The 18,036-nt window shown below is 46.8% G+C and overlaps 2 long non-coding RNA genes across 3 annotated transcripts; one reads left to right on the forward strand and one right to left on the reverse strand.

The window, feature by feature from the left end:
• Positions 1-347: 347 nt before the first annotated feature.
• On the reverse strand, positions 348-1,540 carry LOC135326442 (uncharacterized). The gene is made up of 3 exons (XR_010386832.1): positions 1,474-1,540; positions 1,121-1,213; positions 348-411 (listed from the first exon to the last, which is right to left on the reverse strand). It is a non-coding gene; the product is annotated as an uncharacterized LOC135326442 (long non-coding RNA).
• Positions 1,541-8,891: 7,351 nt separating this feature from the next.
• LOC135326478 (uncharacterized) lies at positions 8,892-17,406 on the forward strand. Of its 2 annotated transcripts, none has more exons than XR_010386862.1 (2): positions 8,892-9,345; positions 12,451-17,406. It is a non-coding gene; the product is annotated as an uncharacterized LOC135326478 (long non-coding RNA). The 2 variants fall into 2 exon arrangements; XR_010386861.1 differs by lacking the exon at positions 12,451-17,406 and adding an exon at positions 9,915-10,257.
• Positions 17,407-18,036: the final 630 nt, after the last annotated feature.

Consider the following 18,036-nt stretch of genomic DNA (forward strand, 5'->3'; position numbering starts at 1 on the left):
TGAACACCTCCTCTGATCAGGCTCTGGCAGTTCATGGCTTCAGCTCTTGGCTGTTTCTGCTCGTAGTCCCTCAGCCAAAGTACATCATTCCTCCTATTTTCTTCCTAGTGTTACTTACAGTCACAATGAACAAAGAATCTCAGCAGAGACAGGGCTGCTATTCTAGAAGCCTCGTTCTCAGCCTCCAGTTGTGAGTACAGAAACTCCATGGTCTCCTCAGGGAAGCTTCGGGCTGGAGGGAAGAAATCATGTTCTAGGTTAACAATCAAGCTCTTCTCCCATTGCAGAGCTTTGCAGGAGAGTTTCAAAGAAACCACAGCCAAATTCTGTTTTCTCCTTACCTAGTAGCAGCATGCAGTGGCACAGCTCTGTTTTATGGCCAATGCGGTGCTTCTTGGTCACATCCGAGAGCTGTGGGAATGAGGTACGTTTTAGGATCAGTCTTGAGAGAGACTGAAAAGAATCGCTCCTATGAGGTCTTGTCTCCCTGGGGACTCACAGGGAAAGATGCCATTCAAGAAGGACAGTGCTCTGTCCTCTCAAAGCTGTCTTCTGCTTCCCCCCCACCCTTCTGTCTCTCTGGAACTCTACGGAGAGGCCAGAGATGAGCTTGTGCTCTGACAGACAGCTTCTAGATCCTGGAGTCAGAGATGAACACCTTCCTGAGCGTCTTGTCAGCTCCACTCTAACGCTCCAGAGGGAGTTTGAGCCTACGACAGGGGACCCACAGCCAAAACAAAGGCTACGCCCTAGAGGCAAGAGCAACCTTTGAGTTCCAGTCAGTTCCGCAGCAGCAAAAGGCCGTTAGGATACAAGGGCTGGCTGGGATTCCAAGGCTCAGCTTCAGCTCTCTGGGCTCCAGATTCCTCCTGCTCTCTGCCCGAGCAGGAAACTCCTTTGTGAACTGAGCTGTCCCTGGAACCAGGCAAAGCAGCCCTGGAAAAGTCCGTGGGCACCTGGCCGGAATGGGGGCCTCAACAGCTGTATGGACCTGACTGCAAGGTATGAGAAAAGCCCAAAGGAGGGAAACTCTGCCCTGCCACCCCATGGGTCTTTCCTGCCAACCAGAGGCAGACCTGCTAACCCAGAGGGAAGTGCAAGATGTTCAGCCCCTGCTTACCTGGTTGTGCACAACAATGCAGATGATAAAAACTCTTTCCCTGGGGATAAAGGGCTCAGTTTTCTCCACAGCTTCCAAGAAATGCCTGAGACGCTACAAGAAAAAGTGAAAACGAGAGGGTGGCTTGTGAGTGAGAGCAGCTCATTAACACAGGACAGCATGCCTCCACAGTTGGCTGTTCTCTGCCCTGAAAAAACAGGCAGTATCAAGCCTCCCCCTCCATCTGTGTGCGACTGTCTTGGCTTCTTCTCTAACAGGTTCCCAGCTCCTCCAGGAACTCCCACAGCTCCCTGCTCCCAGCACACACTCACCCTGACCCATGCAGCCACATCGTATCTTGCCAGACACCTCACCTTGGTCACGTGAAAACCATCTTGGACCTCTTCATACTGGTCCAAGAGCCAGCAGAGCTGGTCGCACACATGCCCTTGATACTCTTCCTGATGAAGGAGGAGGCCCATCATAGCTGCCACAGCCCTGATGATGTCCTCCTTGAGCTGCACACAAGGAAGACAGAAGACCTTTGTTTGCTCCGACTGAAGCTCTGCTCTAGGAGGCAGCATCCCCCAGACACAAACTTCCCCCTTCCCAAAGACGGCCATTTCCCAGCTTCCTCTGGAGGAAACGGTCTTGCTCGAGAAGAGAGAGAACATTTCCCCTCTTCTAAACCCAAGACCCTTGGGGCTCAAAGGCCACTGGAATTTGGCTGGTTCCCAGCGGCGGTTCTCCAGACCCGGCCTGGCCTCACTAGTTCATCGCGAGGCTGCAAAGTAGGACTCCAGGCACACTGCCTGTTGGCCCACAGCATTTCCACACTGTCGAGCTGCAGCAGGCTCCCAGCTCTAGACAACGCCTCAACGACCTGCTTCCTCCCTGGAAAGCACTTCTCCTGACGTGACACCACTGTTCCCCAGAAAGACAGGTGAACTCCAGCATTGCAGCTGCTGCTGCTAAAGGGCCACAAAGGCAGCCAGTCTCACCTCCTTCTCTTCACAGTCCAGCCAGTTTCTGACCACGTAGCAGAAGAAAGGGTATGTCTTCTCACAAAGCTGGGCTTCCCCTATTCGAGGGAAGGAGCACTTTGCCCAGTCTTGGAAGTAAACAGTCACCCCTTTCGACCACGTTTCCAGAACTGCATGAAAGATGGGGAGAAAGGTCACTCTGTCAAGTATGTCCCAGAGAGAAGAGTTTGCATTATCACTCCAGCCTGTCTCAAACTGCCGTCCCATGCTCATCAGCACTTAGCTCCAGAGCAGTTTTGGGTTCTGGGGCAGGCGTGAAATGTTTGAAAATGCCTTCCTTGAAATGCTAAGCTGTTTCTCTCCTCCCTCTTCTCCTCCTTGTTCCTGCTAGTCCTTTTTCCCCCCTCCAAGATTAGCTGTTGAGTAGTAAAATTAGCTGAGTAGTAAAACTCCAACAACTCCATTCCCTTCCTGGCCACAGCCATCTCCTGAGCTTTAGACATTCTTTTATGTTGTACAGACTGTTTGGAGCTTTAAAGGGCTGGAGCTCCCTAGAGGTTCAGAACCTGCAGTAGCAGCTTGAGAGAGAAGAGACTTGGGTGCCGACTGCCGCTCACTAACTTCCCCTTCCCTCTGCATCCCAGTGCAGCCCTGGCACTAGAGGTGGACACTTACCAGCACAGAAGGCTTGCTTCATCCTGCTGCTCTGTACTCGCCCCAGCATGGTGTACATGACATTCCAGGTCATTTCCAGAAACGGGATGCAGCTCAGTGCTGCAGAGAAGGGCAGAGGGAAAGCAAACAACCTGCTGTCAGGAAAGCTGTTCAGCAAGGGTGCCCTTCCCCGAGGGATGGGAGCAGGGAAGCCCTTCAGGGTGGGACTGGAAGCAGAGTGGAGCAGAACTCCGCTAGGCTGGGTCTTCCCACGGTCCCATCCTTAGGGCACTTAGCTCAGGGGACAAAGCCACCACTTCCGACTGCTCCCAGGCAGCAAAAGATGTGGAAGCCATAACCCTGTAGCCCTCCCATATTCCAACAACTGAAACCCTTCTCCCGCTGCTCAAAGAAGCCAGCACCAAAGCATGCAGCCCAAGTTGCCGTACCATAGCTCGTGGCCAGTTTGCTGAGGGTTATAAAAACAAATTCCTGAGGGATATCCTCCACAGGCTTCAGATGACGCTGTAGCTCTTCCATGACTTGTAGGAAGTGAGAGCGGGCCAGGGAGACCAGGATGTCACTTGCTGCTCTTTGCACGACATCCGTTACACCCTACAAAAGGACCATGAAGGAAAACCATCAACACAGGAAAGACTGAGGCAGCGGGGCAGATGGAACTAGCCAACGATGGCTGTATGACTTCAGCTCTACATTTCCATGTTGAAGGGAAGAGTGAGAGAAACGTCATCTCTCCAGAGAGATCCATCAGTGATAAATATTCCCTGCCTTGTTTGGCTGCCACCGCTTTGCCCCTTTGTGAAAGGTAAGCAGTTCAGCAGTCCTAAACTTGTTGGTCAAGAAAGAGTTTGACCATTTGCCCTTCTGTGCTACTGCTGCCTCTCCCTTCCCTTTGTGACAGCGGGAGAATAGGAACAGAGAAGCTCCCAGAAGGCTCCAGCAACGAACACGCTCCACACAGAAGGCCAGATGGAATATTGGGTACAGCAGGGAAGGGACTGGCACTTCGCCATGCCTCTTCCTCAAAGCAGGATGACTACCTAAGAACGGTAATCCAATGGCCAACCGTGTGGAAGCAGGCTGAGTTTCTGCCTCCCTGCCTGGAGCCTTTCCCTTCAGCACAGACATGCTTGTTACAGCAGTCGTGGGCCTGCTTGCCTCAGCTGCAGCCAAAGGCCCAGTGCCACTTTACACAGGGCAGCTACTTCAGAGGTTGCACCTGCTCAAGAGCTTGGCTGGATATGGCCCTTTCCCTCAAGGAGTCAGCTGCCCTGAGGAAGAGTCTCCCATAGTGGGATCTGGGGACTGTCATTGGTTCTTAAGGCAAAGGGGAGATCTTTGGTGTCATGCTATAGCTTTCCAGACAACAGGGCTCTAGGCAGGATGCTTTGACTAGTTTCGAAGAGAACAAGCTTGCCACTCTCAAATCCCTTGAAGCCAATGTTATTAATTGGCTTAACAGATCTCTCTCCAAATGGTCGCCATCTTCCTGGAGGATTCTCCCCAGTTCCTGGTAAATTTCTACCCGATTACCCTGAGGACAAATCAGAACAGGGAACATCTGAACTTCTTTCTCCTTGATGACCAGGATGTCGTAGAGCACTTGGTCCGTACAGCCTTCCCAAACGGCATCATGCAGACAGCTCCATTTCGAGGATCTAGTCCTAGAAAGTAGCTGAGTGACCAGCCTCACAAGGAAGTGTTTCGCCAAACGGAGGATCCACCCATTGCTCTGGTAAGGATCTCCCCAACTTCACAGCTCCCTCCACTCTGCTGGATATTCTGCAACCACACAGTTGCTGCCCCAAAGAGCTCATAGCTCCTCTAGACCAAACAAAGTGCCGGGGGCAAAAGGAATACACGGGACAATGGCATTTCCAGACTTCCTTGGTAGGGCCTGACTCACAGGCTTCCCCCGGCTCCTTAGGGAAGTTCCTGGGGTAACTTTTGTGGATCATACCGGGAGATCTGCCTTCCCTGCACAGATTGGTTCTCAAATTATGTTTATGTTTCACTGTCTTTGAGAAGTCGACAAAGATCAAAGCATGGTCGGAGCCGCAGACAGCAGCCCAGACAGAGAGGTGGCCGGGGGCTTAGGGTGGGTGTAGGACTACTGCTGCGCTCAGGAAGTTTTCAGAGAATATGTCGACAAAAGGAGGAAGCCTGGGGAGAGCAAATGACCAGAAGGTTGGCCGTGTCCTCTACTGCACTCCTGCCTTCTGTGAGAAAGGATGATGTGCAGTAGCATTGTCTCCTAATGACTGGCAAAAATTGCATTTCTGTGATGCGGTGTTTGCAGGAGAGTGCATTTACCATGTGGCAAGAGCACATCCCCTGGTGCCTGAGCCAGGCACGTTCGGAATCCAAGTGCTTGAATTCAGGCGGAATCCACTGAAACTGCCACTCCCTTACCTCATTTTCCTGCAGTTGGCACAGAAAGGAGACCACAGAGCCAGGCAAGGTGTTGGTGGCTGCAGGAGGAGACTCTGCATCCACGCCTCCATCCTCAGGCTCCTCAGGTCTCACCCGGGAAGCTCTTTTAGTCAAGCGACCTGGAAGGAAACAAGCTGAGGATTACCTGCCCTCAGGTACTAGCATCAGGCAGGGTCAAACGGCTCCCCAGCCTTCAGGGAAATTCCTCCCCTCACTGCTAACACCAGAAGACCAGCTGGTTTGCAGCAGGTGCCTCTATTACCCAGCCAAAGGTGGGCGTATTGGAGCCACCAGATTCAGGCAGGCAGGCCTGACGTCTGGTAGATGGCATCAAAGTTGTCTGCAGTGTGCCGAGGAGACACAGCAGAAAAACGACTCTGCCTTGGTTGCTTCCTTTCCCTTCCCTCCGAGGGATTTTGTGGATGAGTTCCTTGGGTGAGAAGTTCACAGCAGGAGGATCCAGGTCGAGATCAGGCATTTAGAAATCGAGCAGAGGACAGCCCCGAACGGGAGGAGCTCTGTGGGCCTGCCATAAAGAACTGAGGAGTGGCCCTTACCCCACCACAATCGTAATCTCTTCATCTCAGAAGGAATTCCTTCCGGACAGCAGTGCTCGCTCCAGCTACCTCCTCACAGGTGAAGGAGCAAGCCACTGAAGACCCCACCTCCCCAGACGCCCGGGCGGGCAGCCAAGGCCATTGTGACACCCCCGCGTCCCACGCACACCTCACAGACGTCTGCTGACCGCTGCGGGCTGGTGTCCCAGGCAGTCCCTCCCTTGGGGGATGGCACCAGAGGTGGGCACGGGCTCAGGAGCAGGCTCCTTGCCCTCCCACAAAGCCACTTTTCCCCATCTCGCTCAGTCACTCGTTCGTGGGTCTTACTTCTGGAGTGGTCAGGAGTATGGACGGTATCTGCGCGTCTTCTCACACCTCCTTTTCTGTTCAATTGGCATTTTCCAGCGACCGGAGATGGAGTGGTCACCTGGGCTGATGGGCTCTTTTCTTTCTTTCTTTTCTGCCATGATGTCGATGCCCTCAGAAAAAGAGGCTTATGCCATACCCTGGAGATAGAGTATTTCTCAATAGATTACAAGAAGACAACCTTATGTGACTGTAATTTTCATATGACAGTGAATAAAGATAAAATTGTAAACATATTTTCTGGAAAATTTCTTTTTCTGTGTATGGAAATACATTTTTGTGCATATTTCCAATCAAATGTAAAAAAAAAAGTAACAGCATTCTATTATTGTTGCCTAAAGCTTTTTTCCAGTTAGTGTGCATTTCAATTAATATATTTTAAATGTACAAGTATTACAGATAGCAATGTTAAAATATAAAAATTGATTTTTGAGTTACAAGCAACTTCCATTTAGATCCACATATTAAAATGTTTAAAAAATATCAATTAAAGAAATCTTAAATTATTCTTCTCATCAGCCAACTCCTGGGAATTCATTAGCCAGGAACTTTCAGACATCCCCCCCACCCAAATGTTTAATCACAGAACTGTATTCACAATTCTCATTTTGCTCACATGGTAAGACAGTGGCTTCTTGTTTATTCACTGTTCCTGTGACAAAAATCTAATATAGCATGTATAAGAACATCAGATACTTAGACTAACAGAAAATCAAACCACTAATCATAGTTGTTAATTGCTATTGCTAATAAGCAGTCACAGTGGCGCTGGGGTAGCACGTGTAGTGGAGGCTAAATGCAATAATACCTCGTTTTGATGTTGTTCTCTTCTACGAAAGCACTTGGAGCAGATTAAGACATTTCTCGTCCTATTTTGTTTATTGAGTGGGCCCTGATACTGGGGAGAAGCTGCCGTGAAGCAGACCTAGTAGTCAGCTTCCTTAGAGAAGGCGTCTTGTCCTGTATTTGAGGGCTTCCGGTACGTTTTGACAGACAGTAGTGAGTGACGGGTTTCCTTTGGACCCCCCGGGGAGCAGAAAGTTCTGCCGGGAAGGCAAAATGTTTCTTGCGGCTGGGTTGGAAGAAGCTGGCTGCTGATGCAAGGCAGTGACAAGTCTGGGGAGTCGCGGGAAGTTCTGAAAAGACGGTCGTTCCCTTTTCTAGAAGGCTATGCACTTCGGTTCCTAATAGCTGTAGTAATGAAGCCAGGTAAGCGTTCGGGAGGAGCCCAAGCCACTTTTGCCTAGCGAGTATTTTGCAAGGGGGACAGGAAAGCGCTGCGCCCTGCTCCTTGCTGCCCTCGCGTGTCTGAAAGGCGGCACTGCACGCGGGAGGGGGAAATCACATGCGCATTGCGTTCCGGCGCGCTCACGGCTGCCCTCGCGTGTCGACAAGGCAGCACTGCAGCCGCCGGCGGCCACCGCTGCGTACGAAGACCGTTGCGGGCAGCCGGCGCACACGTGCGCGCTGCCGGTCGCCGCGTTGGCCGCTACTCTGCGCTCTCTCGGGGACGGGTAAGCGCAGGGGCCGCGCTCGTGCCCCCTGCCCGGTGCTCACGGACCGGGAGCGCTTTTCCCGAGAGGGCTTTTCCTTCTCGGTGCTTCCTGGGGGCGCGGGGACGGGCAGTGCTGTCTCGGAGCTGCTCCGCGGCGCTCTCTCCCCGGGGCAGCCCCAGCGCCTGCTCGCTGATGCCCGCCGCTCTCTCGGGCGCGGGCAGAGCAGCCTCGGGGCGCTCGCTGCTCGGCCTGAGCGCCGGGGTGGCGCGGCGGGCTGCGGTTGGCGCGCGGGAGCCGGCCGGCTGCAGTGCGGCTCTGCGACCACGCGAGGGTGGGGCCATTGCGGGTCTGGGCTGCCTCGCGCTGCGCTCCCCCCGCCCCTCGCGCTCCCCCGCCCCTCGCGCTCCCCCCGCCCCTCTCGCGCTCCCCCCGCCCCTCTCGCGCTCCCCCCGCCCCTCGCGCTCCCCCGCCCCTCGCGCTCCCCCCGCCCCTCTCTCGCTCCCCCCGCCCCTCTCGCGCTCCCCCGCCCCTCTCGCGCTCCCCCCGCCCCTCTCGCGCTCCCCCCGCCCCTCGCGCTCCCCCCGCCCCTCTCGCGCTCCCCCGCCCCTCTCGCGCTCCCCCCGCCCCTCTCGCGCTCCCCCCGCCCCTCGCGCTCCCCCGCCCCTCGCGCTCCCCCCGCCCCTCGCGCTCCCCCCGCCCCTCTCGCGCTCCCCCGCCCCTCTCGCGCTCCCCCCGCCCCTCTCGCGCTCCCCCCGCCCCTCGCGCTCCCCCGCCCCTCGCGCTCCCCCCGCCCCTCGCGCTCCCCCCGCCCCTCTCGCGCTCCCCCCGCCCCTCGCGCTCCCCCCGCCCCTCGCGCTCCCCCCGCCCCTCGCGCTCGGGCAAGATGGCGGCGAGCAGGGCGGGTGTTTTGGCTGGACGGCGGCGGGCGAGGGCAGAGGCGCGCTGGAGTCGAGCATGTGGGGGCCGCGGTGAGGCGAGGTGAGGCGAGCGTGTGCCTTCGGGTGGCCGCGGGTGTCGGGCTGTGTCCTGCCAGCCGGGGCCGTCGCTGCGTGGAGGCGGCGGGGCGGGGGGGGGGAGTCGGGCCGGGGGCCGCGCCGCGCCGGGTCTGCGCGGCGCCGGGTCTGCCGGAGCGCGGCTCTGACTCTCCCTTTTGCGTGTGTCGCCTGTAGGGCCCCGGTTCCTCCCCAGCGCGGGCCGGGGCGTGCGCTCGCCCCTGCGGACGCAGCCTGGAGGAGCGGGGGGGCAGGCGGGCCCCGGAGCGGGATTAGGGCACGGTGTCGGCGGGAGGACGGCTCCTGATGCAATAGGCGTGCCCGAGAGTGCTGGTAGGTCATGAAGGAGTTTAAAACCTCTGGACCAAATAGGGTTAAGGTCAACTTGAGTTAGATACGATTAGTGCAGCCCCAAGTTATTTACTTGAGAATTGTGGCTAGGCAAGCAAGAAGATGGGTAGAAGACAGATGCTCCTGGACACCCTGAGGCCTCCCCTGCCCCCAGGCACAGACTGTGGGTACCAGCCGACCTGGGCACCAACTGATTGGAACCCCCGCTGAGCCCTGCTCCCTCCTGTACAGCTGCCCTAAAGCCATGAGTTTCCCTGGTGCAGCATGTGTCGATGGGTCCTCCATTGCCTCTGACATCTCCCCAGGCGCTCGTACGCTGCGCAGGGGTCTGGATGTTTCCAGCAGCGGCACAGCAGCCTGATGCCTCCTCTCGTCTGGGATGCGGGGCCCTTGGTGAGTTCCCTGCTGCCTCCTCTGGCGTCCTCTGCGAGCTCATAAATCCCCCCTCCTCCTCCTCCTTCTCCTCCTCCTCCCCCTCCCCCCCCACCCTGTCTGGTGGGGTGGGAGACCCGTGGCTCCTCCTGCCAAGCTGACAGCCACGTGGGGCACCCCTATGCGCTCCCTACGCATCTGGGATGGCACCCCTGCCCTGAGGGCCCCGCAGAGTCCCACCCTTCCTGCAACCACCCCCCCAAAGCCATTAAACCACACAATATCAGGTAAAAATATCAGGTAAAAAAAAGGATTATTTTTTAAACTAATACTTGACTAATTTTGCTCCTTTCCCAGTATTCTGTAGAGAGTGGCTATTTTAAAAAGTTAACCAAGTCTGTGTAGTTTTAATTAGGTGTATTAAAAAGATAAAAGAAGGAAATATAGCTCACATTCAAGCACTCAAATATGTGAAAATAGCTGAAATTGCTCTTACTGCACTAAGCTCATTAAATTGACTTGCTGGAATGTTGCATATTAGAATGATCAGACCAGAGTGTTAACAGCTTTAATGCTTTTATCTGGTGCAGTTCGCCCACCTCCCCACCTGAGGGTTACCGAGCAGGCACAGTCGACTTCCTTTCCGAGGGCTGTGATGCCGGGCTTCGTGCTGGTGTGTGAACTGCTGCTGTCTGTGCTTAGTGCAAAAAAGAGTAACTAAGACAGACCTTTGTGGTGAGAACCCTTGATAAAGTTCTGTCGGGAACGCATCCCGCTGTCCTCGATAGAAAAGCCACCCTAGATCTCAAGTTTGATTCGGTAACTGATTAAATGGATTCTGGTTTAGATCACGAATATATCACATAGTCAAAATTGTGCAATATTCTCCATGAACAGTTAAAGTGATTATTTCATTTTAGACCTTGAATAAGGAGATTGAATGAGCTGGTAAACATTACTTGGTGTTAAGATGGTATGAAAATTTAATATCTTTATTCTTCAGTCTCGGTGCTGCAGGAGTCTCTCTCTCATCCTGGTAGATAATATTAATTGCTGTTTCTCTACCTATGGAGCATATGAGATTTGCCATGCAAGCTCAGAATGAATGCAGTTATCCAACAACCTTACACATTTAGAAAATACTTTCTGCAGCCAAGACATATAGCAATGTTATAGCGTATGTACAACCTAAAAAGACGGTTTCCAGAGATGTATATGTATACAAGTTTCAGCCTTCTGGGTGTGTGACTATTCAGAGACTCCCAGCGAACTGTGTCCAGGTTAGCCTGTAGCCAAACAGGCAGACCCAGCACACTGTGCCTGTGGTGTGTTCAAGCCTAAAGAGACTTCAGGTGCACTGTCATCACCGGGTATCATGCCGACACGGTGTCCACAAGGGGTGGATCTTTTCTGGGCAATTCACAGCTGCTCTTAGACTACCAAATAGTCAGAATCCTATACGGAATTATTAATGGTTTTGCTACTGGAAAAAAAGAGAAAGACAGAGTACTTGATCTGCATATTCATAGCCTGAAAGAACAAAAAAGATATGGGATACAGAAAAAAGAAAGAGGATAATAATTTATTTAAACATAAAAACAACATTAAACTACTGCTTCATTGTTCTACTACCTTTGGCTCACAGAGCTTAAGTTCCTGGGGAAGCATGGTAAGGGGATGAAATAGGATTTTTTTTCAGTTTTTTTTTAGTAGCAGACTAGTGAAGGTGATATGATCAAGGTCCCTAATCTTTTTTTTTTTTTTCCTCTACCCAAGAAAACTCAGAAGGATACATCACTGCTTTGACAGAGATGGGGATAAAACAAAATCAAAAAAAAAAAAGAGCTCCTTTTTCAGGAGCAATTCCCACTTACTGTGATTTGAGCTCCTTTTTCAGGAGCAATTCCCACTTACTGTGATTTAAGCACCCACTCTGAAGTTCTGGGACTAAGTACATGGTCCATATGCTCTGACTACAAAAAACACTGTCCACAGAGAGCAAGGTCACTGTGATTACCTATGTAAAGTTTCCTTCAGGATGCCCGTTATCTGGAGAAACCCGTTGTTGCACATGATCTATCTTATATTTTCTCAACATATAATACAGCGATTTCTCAACATATAATACTTGAAGACCAATATAAATATTGTGTAGAATGATACTTTCTAAGTCATTAATTTTAAATCATAAATCAAAAATATTTTAAAAAGAGAGATTTGTTCTGCATTGTCAGAGAATAACTACTTCTAAAATAAACTAAAAAGGCTCTATAAATGAATAAATTTTGCAATTTTTTGCCTTCAATAGTGTTCAAAGGTTAAAAATGAATTAAAATTGTAAAATAAGTGCACTAGCTACTTATTTCATTTATTTTATCTTTCCCTTTCCTCCTTTGAATACTCTTTTCCTTAAATTGTATTTTCCAGATATTGCTATATTCCAGTTGTACTTTCTCTTTTTCTAATATTCTCTTCGTAAGTATCCCCTTAAAGCACTTTAAAAAGTATCTGACGAATATCGCTGTTTCTCTGTATTATGTGAATGATGTTAATTATCTTTACTTTTTAATGGTTTAAAAATTCAACTTCCCTAACTAAGAGTATGTTTTTAAAAAAGTAGCGATTGCACAGGGGATGCTCCCATTTTCTATTTTTGCTTTTCTAGATTAACGTTCAAATATTTCCTGATAGAAATGTATGTTTTTGCAGGTGGAACATTCCTCTGATAGGTACATTTGGTATTGAAATGAGTTAGTCCCGTATAAATCCTGGCATAGGACTTTCTTCACTAGTTTTAGATGGATCTCTTCTTTCTCAAAGGTATGGCACTAGGTGAGAAAAAGGTGCCGTCAACCTGTAGTTATATTTATACCCGTCGAGGGGTGGGGATCTTTATGTAGAAAGGGGACACACAAAAGTGTAGCGAAGGGGCATATTTTTCTAAATGTGCCCAGGAAACCTATGAGATAGGTGACACAGAGAATTCAGAGGCCTTAAAACAGTGTCACCATTTGAAAAGCAAATTATAAGCTGCAGGAGTGTGTGCACTCCTGCAATGCTTAACATAACCACAGTCTTCACTTTGAAGTATGCCTGACTATTGGCTTACATCCCGTTTTCATGTAGCAATATCCAAGGTAACACAAATCTGGCTCCAACTGTAATGTACGTAGGAGACAGCGAGTATTAAGACACCAAAGAATTCAAAATGTTTGAATCTGGAAGGACGAAAGAACAGCGTACTCAGTGATCAGCCTTTCAGGTGAAGGAGACAACAGCTGTGGTTTTGGTCCCTGTTCCCTTGATTATTTCTGTATGCATGGGTTAGTGACTATCTCATCTAATTAAAAATAAACACTGTGATCGAGGATCAAAACTCACAGGTCCCTCTTTTCCTTGACAAAGCCGTAACTAAATGCTGTTGAATATGTGTGATATGTTATGTGCAGAGCCCTTTAAGATTCCATCTGATTTCTTTGATCTTGTTTTAGGGTGCTTTCAGTGTATTTCCAGTGAGCTATAGTTTGCTCAAATATGTATATGTATTTATGTATATGTTAACATATATATGTTTTAAATTCCTCTTCCCTTTGCATTACTCTACTGATTTTTTTTCTTATAACTGTCTCCCATGTCAAGAAGATTTAACAAAATGAAAAGTATGTCTTCATAGGATAAAGACACATTTTTGTTAGTTACCGTAATACAGACATGAAAGGAAAGATAAAAGAAAAGAGAAGTAGTTCTTCAGATAAAGTCCGTTAAGTATTCATAATGTGATGACATAGGTGATTGTGATATTATCTAGACAGAAGAGCTCTGCCGAAGGTAGCTTTCAGACAATTATATTGGTAAAAAGAAAAACTGGTAAAAGCTGATGAAGTCATTAAATTTTCAAAAGTTACAAATTATCCTGTAAAGCTTCAGTGACTGCAAATTAGCCTTTGCTATAGCCCTCTGCTAACAAGCTATAGATCATTTTATTATTCATGAATTTTAGTAATTTCAGGACACCACAGGTCATCTTATGCTCATTTATTTGCTAAACACCTTGTGCTGGTATGCCTATGCTGAAAAATTGCTACTATTTACTTCCCGTGAGACAAGCAAGCAACAAACTGGTGGATTTGGCCCCAGACATCCACTCTGCCAGGCAACATATACATCTTGCTGTCAGTGAAATAAATGAGCCCTTAAATTGGCTGCAAAGCTTTAAGAGCTGAAATTTGTATGTCTAGTTATCAAACAGAAAGTTCAGAACACCTGCCAATATGAAACATAATTATGACAAGCTGTTACATTTTACCTTTAACTTTTCAGCTTTAACACCACAACTTCATTATAAGAATCTCCTCCTCCCTGCCCCTCCTTTCTCCCTTCCCCCAGACTCAGCTCCCCTCCCAAAAAACGCTCACTGCATTCCATTGTAAATGCTGAGTTAACGCTAATACACTGGGTCATCTATCAGCAGACAAAAAAAAAAGTCAGACATATTAAAAATGCTAGGATTCCTCCTAAGAATAACCACAAATTTTCACAGATTACCAAAAATGGCTAACTGTGTGTAGATACCTGACCTTTATAACCGCCTTTGAAGGCTTTTCAGAGAAAGTCAAAAATCATGAAACAGACTTACAGATTCCTTGTTTTGTTTTTTACTTGAAAAAATCGATTCAATTACTTCTATCTTATTTCACTGACCGACTTCATTATCTTTCCTTTTGGGTCGCAGAGCCCTACGGCACAGGTTTTTGCCACAACAAATCCAACAATTGATAAGCTGTTTGCTGTTTATCCAAATGTTCATGGGAGGGCAAAAAAAGAAAAAAGCCACCAAAAATAAATGTTACTCTTCTTTAAACCCACTTTAAACTATGCCCTGTGTGCACTATAACTAAATATCTTCCCTTGTGTGCATGTATACCTCTGTGTTACAAACCACAAACAGCTATGTGAGAAGAACACTATTTAAAGGAAAGACTTTCTTCTTAGCTGTCAAGGAAGATAATATCTAGGCTAAAATTCATTTCAACATTTTTTATAGATATATATATATATATGTATATATACACATATACACACAATATGTATATATCAATATGAAGAGCTTAAAAATTACAACCCTTGACCAATTGCACCCTTCTGGTCAATAAAGTAAATATGAGCAATATGAGAAACAAATCAAATGTATGAACTTTACCTCTTTTATTACTTTGACCATATTATTTCTTTTTTTATAGCACCTGCATACTGTATTTTCATTCAAGAAATTTGATTGCGGATAAAGTAGTCCCTACATGTCATAGCAAAAAAATGACACACTAGCCAAAGTTTAAGTCAATGTATTAGTCAAAACACACCTTCTTTTCTTCTTTTTCTGACCTTTTGCTACAGACATAGAAATCTCACATATATTTTGGGGTTAACAGGACTTCAGCAGGGCAATCTGTGTTTTAAGCAGGGTTTCTTGCTGGTTCAGATATATTGTTTGTTCAGTGTTGGGATCCTATGTATTCATACTGCGTTTTGTGTACTGATAATGAATTAAAACAGCAGAAAATCATATACGTATATTTTAAATGTGACATGTCTGATTTCATTTTAATGTGATTTGAAATATTTCACCCTGAATTTATAAAAAAAATCATTAGCACAGCTATACGCATTGTCTTTTCATGATTTTAATTTCTTATTCTTCAATTAAAAATATGCTAAAAGCAGATTTTGCTTAAATTCTGAGATAGTTTGGATAGACTTAGGACCAAATTGTGGCTGCTTTCTGTGTGCAAGCTTTGACTAGAAAGGTGACACAAACAAACATTTCTACCTGGTTTTCAAGGATATGTCAATAAGGTCTATTCACACCAGTGCACCATTTAGCACCACCTGCGTTCATGGAAATCCAGAAGTAGCACATGCCTCTGTTCACAGAAATCTCAGCCAGCTTTCTCTGATGCCTCGTACAACCATCACTGCAGCCACCACTGTCGAGCTAATTCAACTCTTCCAAAAATCAGCAACTGCTGATAAATTCTTGTCTTAATATAAAAGTTGTGTTTCAATTTTATCCATAATCATAATTTTGAGCATAACAAAAACAAGAGTAATATTCATATCAAACATAAAAAGCATGTGGTGTATGTGAATCCTTATGCCTTATCTCTGCTGCATTTACCTATTGGTAAATGATTCTGACTCTCACCTGAGTCAGAACCCAAATTCGGCATGTGCTGCTTATTCGGGTTGTACATAGATTTGCTGGGAATGGTGACAGAAAGGAGAGAAAACAAGGATTCGCCTGGTCCAGGTTAGATGTGTTTTGGCTGCCTCCTAGGCGGTGAACCCAGGTTTAGTCTCTGTCAAACACTGGAGTAAATGGGTCAAAGTGGTGTGTGCCAGACTTGGGAACCAATTTAAATTCCCAGATTATTTAGGTTAAGTGTAGTCAGACACATCAGAAGACAGCTGCTTTAGGACTTGTCTCACCTATCGTTCAACTACTCCGAGTTTCCAGTTCATGTGTGGTCGTCGACAGTTCAGATGTCTAAATTTGTTTTTATAAAACAAATCTGAATTTTTGTAATTTGAGAGATTTTACTGTTACCCTGTAATACAGTATGGGCATTGCTAGCTCCTGGCCGTAAGCTTCGCACTGAGTTTGCACAGCCTCGGGACTGAGGCTGGTCAGGCTTGGCCCGAGTTTTGTCTGAACTCGTCTCGCCTGCAGCTCTGCTTCCCTCGGCTTAGCTGGGGCAGCAGTTTTTCTGACTGCCCGGATGGCGATGGCTATTTTATTTTACTTGTGTTTATCTTTGTACGGTAGAACCATAGGTTGATAAACAAACAGGACAACAAAAAATGCACATTTAACTTATGTAAAAGGCCCCAAACACCAGAAGTTCATATCCAACACAGAGCTGCAGACCAATGAAGAAAGAATGATGTAAAAGCATACTAGAAAACATATAAAAATAGCCGCAGATGAATCCTAGAGTGAGTAGGAGGAAACCATCACCATGAACATCATATTCCTCCCGGCGAAGGAGCCCAGATGCTGACAGCTCGCTCTAACACCCACCGTCATCCCGCCATAAATGAACCACAGACCTAGGACCTACGGAGCAGCGGAAGGGTGAACATAATACTGGGAAAAGAGGTAGAAACTCTGAAGTGTAACAATTTTAACAGTATTATTATTATTATTATTATTGAGGCTTTTTTGGTGTATAGAACCCTTCTTCTCATGTAACAATTTCTTCTGGACGAATAATGATCCTGCATTTAGACCGTTAAGATTCCCACTATATTAACACTAAATTCTTGGCTTTATATGTAAGGTATGTTTCCTCTTTGCCCATAAACAAGATTTTGAGCATAACACTATTATTTATTTTGATCCTAGTAATATTATATGTTAACATATAGGCAAAATATCATAATTAACAAATAAAAAAGTGTAAGTGGTTGAGAATATAGGCAGGATACATTTATATTCTCTTTTAGGCATGTGATCCCTGTCTTTAAACCTAATGTCAATCCAATGTGTTTTGGCTATTTCATATCTGTCATGAAAATCTATAGAGTTTAATGAGGCTCTGAGATTCTCTGGATGAATAAAAAAAAAAGAAACATACAGAAATTACAGTAAAAAAATCAAAGAAATCTGAGAAAAGGAATAAATGGGCATGTTATTGATTCTGTAAAAACAAATTGTAAGTGTTTTTTCCTCCCTTGAGTACTGCATTGACAGAGAAGAACAGAGCAATAGAAAAGTATAAAATAAGCCCTGTAGGTATCTTTAAGAGTCTACCTTTCTGGTTGAAGAGCAAAAGCTATAACTGGTCGTTTCCTGTTCTTCTGAATTTGGCAAGTGTTATTTTCGGTTTCTGGGTTTTGTTTTGCTTTGTTTTTCCCACAGGGTTGTTTTTTACCTGGGAGGTTTTAGTAAAACTTTTCTCCTTGGGCTTTGGGTTCAACAATCTAATGTAAGCTGCCTGGGCTAAGTTTTATCCTATGCAACACTTGTAAGTTTGCACTAAATTTACAGAATTAAATCCATTAGACTCAGTTCTAAAATAGAAATTATTTTTAAATTGTCTTCATTACTCTTTGAAAGTTGTGAATTTGCACATGATTTTTTTGTGTTGCTGTTAAAATGAATTTTACCTTAATAACTTTCATTTAAAATACTTCTAATTGAATGATTTTAATCCAGGGAATCTGACTAAACTTTGGAAGGAATTTTCTGTGTTGATCACTTAGAGATAAGCAAGATAGCACTTGTGAATCAATGAGAGCAACGATGACCTCCAATATTAGTGCTTACTTGCGTTTGCCATCTAATACGGTTTTAAATCAGTTTCTGAACTTACTGAACAGAATACATTCAATTTGTAAATGCTGGTGAATGTTCAAGTGAAAAATCTCAGTAGATAGTGGGAAAGCAGAAAAAAGATTTACGATTACTATGAAAGGGCTTAAGTACTGAGTCATAAACATAGAATCTTTTTTATTCAGAGTTGTTGTATGAAGACAACTTTTATCGAATGTCAATATGTCTTTAACAGACCAGCTCATCCTGCAGTATAATGGTTTATCATTACTACTGAATGCCCCGAAATACAAACAGATAACTAAAATTCTCAGGCCTCATTTTCAGGTACCTGAGGGTACTTTACACTGTTCTATGAATAGAAGTGTACTGAAGCTTAG

The sequence above is a fragment of the Dromaius novaehollandiae genome, unplaced genomic scaffold (assembly GCF_036370855.1).
Source record: "Dromaius novaehollandiae isolate bDroNov1 unplaced genomic scaffold, bDroNov1.hap1 HAP1_SCAFFOLD_64, whole genome shotgun sequence".
NCBI classification, from domain to species: domain Eukaryota; kingdom Metazoa; phylum Chordata; class Aves; order Casuariiformes; family Dromaiidae; genus Dromaius; species Dromaius novaehollandiae.